Source organism: Montipora foliosa, chromosome 6 (assembly GCF_036669935.1).
Source record: "Montipora foliosa isolate CH-2021 chromosome 6, ASM3666993v2, whole genome shotgun sequence".
Lineage (NCBI taxonomy): Eukaryota > Metazoa > Cnidaria > Anthozoa > Scleractinia > Acroporidae > Montipora > Montipora foliosa.
Window position 1 is genome coordinate 65,825,686 of NC_090874.1, and position 6,079 is coordinate 65,831,764.

The window sequence follows — 6,079 nt, forward strand, 5'->3', positions numbered from 1 at the left end:
TTCGTCTTTTCGTTGGATGTCGAAACTTTGTTAAGTAAAAAGCAAGTGACCCAAGATTTAAACATTGATTTCAAAGACACCCGTTTATTTTAACTGGATTTTCCGATTTAATCGTCTGCCATTTCTAACTAGAGCCATGACGTCAAACACTCACTAGTTTAGGAATGCAATGCGTGAGTATGCCACGGAATTAATATGAAGTTTTCAAGAATTCTAACTCGTGTTTTGCAGATATTTAATATGAGAAGTTGCGTTTGCACGCTCAAATTTTACGTTTATTGGTGAGTAAATGACATCTCTTTGCCCTACGTGCAACCTTCTGATGTCAAATCGGTGAGTTATTAACGTGAGTAATGGCCGACCGTGGAATCCAAAACTTTCATTCAAAGTCAGTAAAAATCCTTTGAATAAAAATAATCGAAGGTATTTTGCAACTCAGGCGTTTAGCAAACACATTTTCAAAGACTTGAAGAACAATAGAAGACATTTATTTTGTTCATAGTAGCAATCTACTTATTAAGGGGTCAAAAAAGGACAATGGACATCTTACCAACAGGTTATTCAAATCTACGTTCTTGAAAGCGGGTTTTTTTGTATACAATGATACTGCTTAGTTTTTCGCGTTTTGTTCCTCAATCGTGATTGGTCTGAGAGATTTCCTGTGTGTATTTTTACGACATATAGTCCCTGAAAATCGCTCTAAATAATTGATCATCATTCACCGCAGGGGAAAATGAATAAGGATACATATTTGCCCAGTCACGAAGCGGCTAGGTATACAGTATGATCACTTTCACCGACACAGAGGGGAATAATTGTTTGAGTTTATATCTAACATACGAATAAGTTAGTTTGGTAAAGAAGATAAACATGAGGCCTCTTTTTCCTCTAATGCTGGTCGGAGGTGAATATTACTTTGAGAATCACTCCTGAGTTCACGAGTTAGAGCGCCCAAAAAAGCACTATTCACTTGTCTGGTATCATGTACCAACACTTAAAAGATATTATAGTTTGATATTTGTTTGTTGAGATTAAGGGAGCGAATAGTTAAAAACCCAAGTTCTCTAATGTTATTACATCCCAAAAATAGAAATCAGTACAATCTCGTTTGGATGGCTTTTCTCCGATATCAATTCTCTCAGCAAGTTGTACCCTCGAATTTCGGTCCCACGCTACCCTAATCCTTAGCTTTCAAAGTGACTGTCGAGAACATTTCAATAATCGGAGATTACTATAAGTATACACGATACACCAAACGGCAGTACTGAAAGCTTAATAAGTTGTAATCTCTTACTGTCAGCGTACTCTTCTTCGAATGCGATGATAGGGCTTTAGAGCCTACAAGAACTCACACATTGCACATGATGAAAATTAAATTTGCACTCTTTGAACGGATGAAGTCATTATTGTGATACTGCGCATTCAAATTTATTGGCAGCGAGTATACTTCAGTTAATCGGTTCGAGAGTAAAAAGTGACTGGAAGCCGTTTTAAGGGGTTGGGCCTTTACTAGTGGAACCGTTTTCCAACATCATGAGAACATACATCATTGTAAAATTCTTGGTAGAAGCCACCCATGTAACTTAACATTATTTTGTTATGAAACTCATTACTTCAGCTACTCGGAGATCAACATGCACCTTGCTAATCTCTCGCAAATGACACTGACGCGCCAAAAGCACTATTCACTTGCGTAGTATAATAGATAGGTGCAGGGTGATGTGTTTGAAATACTATAGATAATAAACAATATTCTAAAGGAGGAGGCGCCACAGAAAATACTCACCATACAAACCTCTCCTTAAATTACAGATTTTCAGAATTGTACCACCTCTCGACCTTTATGTCAAAAATAGTTAATCCGATTGTGGACCAGCCTTCTAATTTATTTAAAATAATAGCGACATTCAGATTGGAGTACGCGGACGTTTACGAGCACGAATTCTCAGTTCTAGCCACGAGCATTTCGAAAATTTTCGCTTTTTTAACCTAATGCGTGTACTCAGTACAGAAACCCCGTACTTGTAGTCGCTAAGATCGCTGATGTCAGTACGAAGTGACATTCAACAAAGTATTATAGTACTGTAATATAGAAAAAAAAAATCGAAAATAGGGTCATAGAGAGTTTCAAAAGCACATCAGTTCGTGAATTATTCTGAAAACTTTATTTTGTTAAGCGGGACAAGATAAGCAATATTAAAGTGCTACTACGACAAAATTCGCAGCTTTCCAAGGTAAGCCATTTTAGGACATAAACATGTAGTCTGTACGAGAAGGTGGATGCTGTTCACTATATTCTATTCCAAAGTTATTCAAGTTTTTTAAATAAGCAAATTTGCAAATTGATGTTGTCAAAAACGCAACCGAAATTTTGGTTAAATATGCTGTAAACAGATATTTGCCAATTTTTATCAAAAATGCTTGATTCTTTGCAGAAAGAGGCTAGTACCTGTGCTTCGCAATGTGAGCATACCGGCTTTGTTACCATGGCAGAACCTCCCTGATATATCAAAAGCAGGCCGTGCTTATTTGCTAATAATTACTGATCCTCATACCATAATATTGTTTTCTCTCAGCAATATATCGACGATTTCATCCTGAGAAGAGATACATATTCAGTGTAATCCAAGTTTCTGAGGAAAACGGAGGCGGTCCTTTTTGTTATCAGGGAACTCAATACCAGGGGTAATCCTGAACGAACTAAACCGCTTAATATTGCAGTGCGCTGACTGCACTGCAATATTTTTATTATTGCAGCTTGCTTGCGGCAATATTTTTAGTACTGCAGCTGGTCATGGCTTGATATAAACCGCTTTGGCAGTAATTCACCACCGATTGTTATTGCTTTCGCCCAGTAACTTTTTTTTTAGTGAAAATTTTTGCCCAAACAACTATTCTTTTGATACGCAAATGGAAAAATAGTAGTTTTAGTAGTTTTTCTAATATCTTCCATATACTGTAAGAATTCTCGATCCTTTCGTCCCGTCGAAAAGATAACTGTGAATTTTTAAATCTCAAATTCCTATGTTCCTGCCCAGTCCCCAGAGCAAACTGAATGCTAAAAACCCAGACCAAAGTATAGCAAAGTGGCTCCCCGTTCTCGCTGCCTAAAAACCCGTTTTCCCATACATAGTTTTCTTGTGTCTCCGTAATAAAAGTAGCCCTGTTGACAACTGCACCTATTCCTTGTCCAGCTATGTCTTTCATTTGAAAATTCAAAGCAGAGTGCAAACTTTAAATTTCGCTTACATTTCACTCATAAAAACGTTCGAATACTACCTATAAAATCATATAAAGTCTTCCCTCGATAGCTCAGTTTAACTACCGCCTCATTTCGCTCATCCCTCCACTGATCAAAAAATTTCACCACCCAGGTCCATCAGGTCAATTTTCGACGACTTGCGGCCGACACCCAACGTTCTTCAAACGTCTTTCAACTTTCTTCAAACTTCTCGCACTGCATTATACCCTATAATGCTGTGAGCCTCAGTTATTGATCGTTGCCATAGCGATATGAATTCAAATGACTGAGTGACAAATTGGCATATCTTGTAAAAAATCTATAATGGTCGTTGACTTATCGATTAGTTTACATCTGAGTGAGTGACAAATTTGCTTATTCTGATCCCTAACGACAGTCGTTTATACGCTTCGCGTATCTACGATTAAAAGAGGAAAATTAATTTTCGATCCCCTTCACTGATTTATGCACCTAATCGATTCCAGGCCCACCTCTTCCACCCGCCTCCCAGGTTGTTGAACACGCTTTTTTCAAACACGCCTATTAGATCCATCAATTGTAGATTGGGAGTTACGAGAGTAAATTTGGAAATGGATTCTCCATCGAAGAATGTTTTTGAACACGTAGAGTTTCCCGAAAGTTTAGGAGTGGAATTTAGATGCGATATTTGGTTAGTATCATTATGATAAACAACGATATATGATTTCTTGCAAAACCGTGTATGCATTTCTTAATTAGCAAGCTCTCATTCAATTACAGTAAGAATCCATTACTGGATGCGCAGATTGTTATACCGTGTGGCCACAGTTTCTGCGGTTTTTGTGTTGAGGAGATGAAGGAGTCGACAAGGGCATCATCTTGCCAGTTGTGTAGGCAAACCGTCAATGCCATTTACCCTAATCGAAAGGCCAACAGCATGCTGTCTACCTTGGAGGGTAGTTGTCGGTGGTGCAACGTATCATTCCCTCTCGACACCGCCAAACAGCACGTTCGGCAGTGCAATGACCTTAAAGTCATATGCAAGGCATGCAAGCAAAGGGTGAAACGCGGTGATGACCTTCACGATGAAGTCTGCCCGCATAGAAAAACGGAGTGTGATTGTGGGCAATTGGTTTACCGAGGAGAAATGGAGGAACACAGGGAGAACGCATGTCCTCTGAAGAAAGCGCCTTGTTCGTTAAATTGCGGAGAACTAGTGAAGCGGTAAGTTTTTTTCATCTTGATATACCTTATTTAAGGCGTATATATCTGTAAGGATTGCCGGCAAAGGACAAAAAAACTAATAATATTATATTTTCCGAGCCTGTGTTAATAGTTCACAGCTCACCACGTGGTGAGAGGAATGACGTGGCTCTCACTAATTTTACAATGATCAGTGTGAATTTCTTCAAACATAAAGTATAAACCATTCCCTTTCAGTAAAAAAAAAGGAAGCTAAAAAGGTTCACCACCACATAAGAGAGTTTCAAACACTTATGAACTTCAACAAGTCATATATCTTCAGTTGCCGCCGAGTGCACTTCCGGTTAAACGCGAGGGTTTAGATGTTTCTTAATTTTTTTTTGAAATTTTGACCACGGCTGCTTATATTATAAACCTTTGTCTCTCACAAAATGTTCTGAACGTGGTGGGCGAGGATATTGTCATTGCTCGGATTCATAGGTTCGCGCTGTAAAGTAGTCGCAGATAAAAACAACCTTTTGGCAATTCTGATTATTCCTCACTCTTTCATTCTCTTAGTCAACCGATGTAGATTGTCATATTTCAGAACAAATTGCATTTAACAAAAGCCGATACAGACATTTTATTATTGCACGAGATATGTCAAGAAGTTGTGCCGACTTCCAGTTACGCTAAAAGGCAGCACGCGACAATTTTGCCTTTCACTGAGAGGAACTTATTTCGAGTTTAATTTCATCATAACCATTATAGGATCATGATATTAGAAAATGTTACCAGATGTTAATTGTTAAAAGGCCCCCCCTCGTCAGACCAAAAAATGTTATCGGAACTGCAAATAAAACTGCTACTACCGGTATATCTACCTTATTATAGGAAATTAACGCTCCATGAAATTAAGGTATTGGAAATTAACGCGAATTTAATGGAAAACGACTTTCGAATAAAGAAAATTAACGCGAAAGAGGAGGTAGAATTTCATAATAAAGGAAATTAACGCGATTAAATACGCGAAATCAAAAGATAAGATATTGACATCACTTCTGATAGCGACAACGATGAAGATGAACTCGAAATATTGTAAACCCTTGCCCTAGCTTTCGTGAAAGATGAAAAACTAAGGGTAAAAGGAAAGAAAGAAAGCTTGTAGTTAATGTTTTTTCTTAAGGTGTCAAGAATGTCTGGACAGTTTCCAAAATTGGGGTTAAGATACTGGAAATTAAGAGCGCGGAAATTAACGCTGCACTTAATTAACGTCGCGGAAATTAACGCTCAACAAAATTAACTCGAGTGTTAAAGATTCGCGTTAATTTCATGGAGCGTTCATTTCTTATAATAAGGTATATTGGTAATAGTTGACACCATAGCTTCCCCCGCTGTTAAGGACGTTCGCACCCAAAATGTTCCCACGTACAGATTTTTTTTTAAACTTGCCAAGCAGAAAAGCAATGATCTACTTTTGCGAAAAAGGGAAAAAAATATGGCTCGTTTTCGAGATAAGGTGCATTTTTAGAAGCTTGCGTTATTTTAAGATGATCTTAGCTTTACCACTGACAGCAACAAAAAAAACCTAGATGAGTGAAATTTAGATCAGGTAAACGTACTCAATTCAACATAACTAAATTAACTTTTGAAGCCGATATCTTTTTCTGAGGTAAA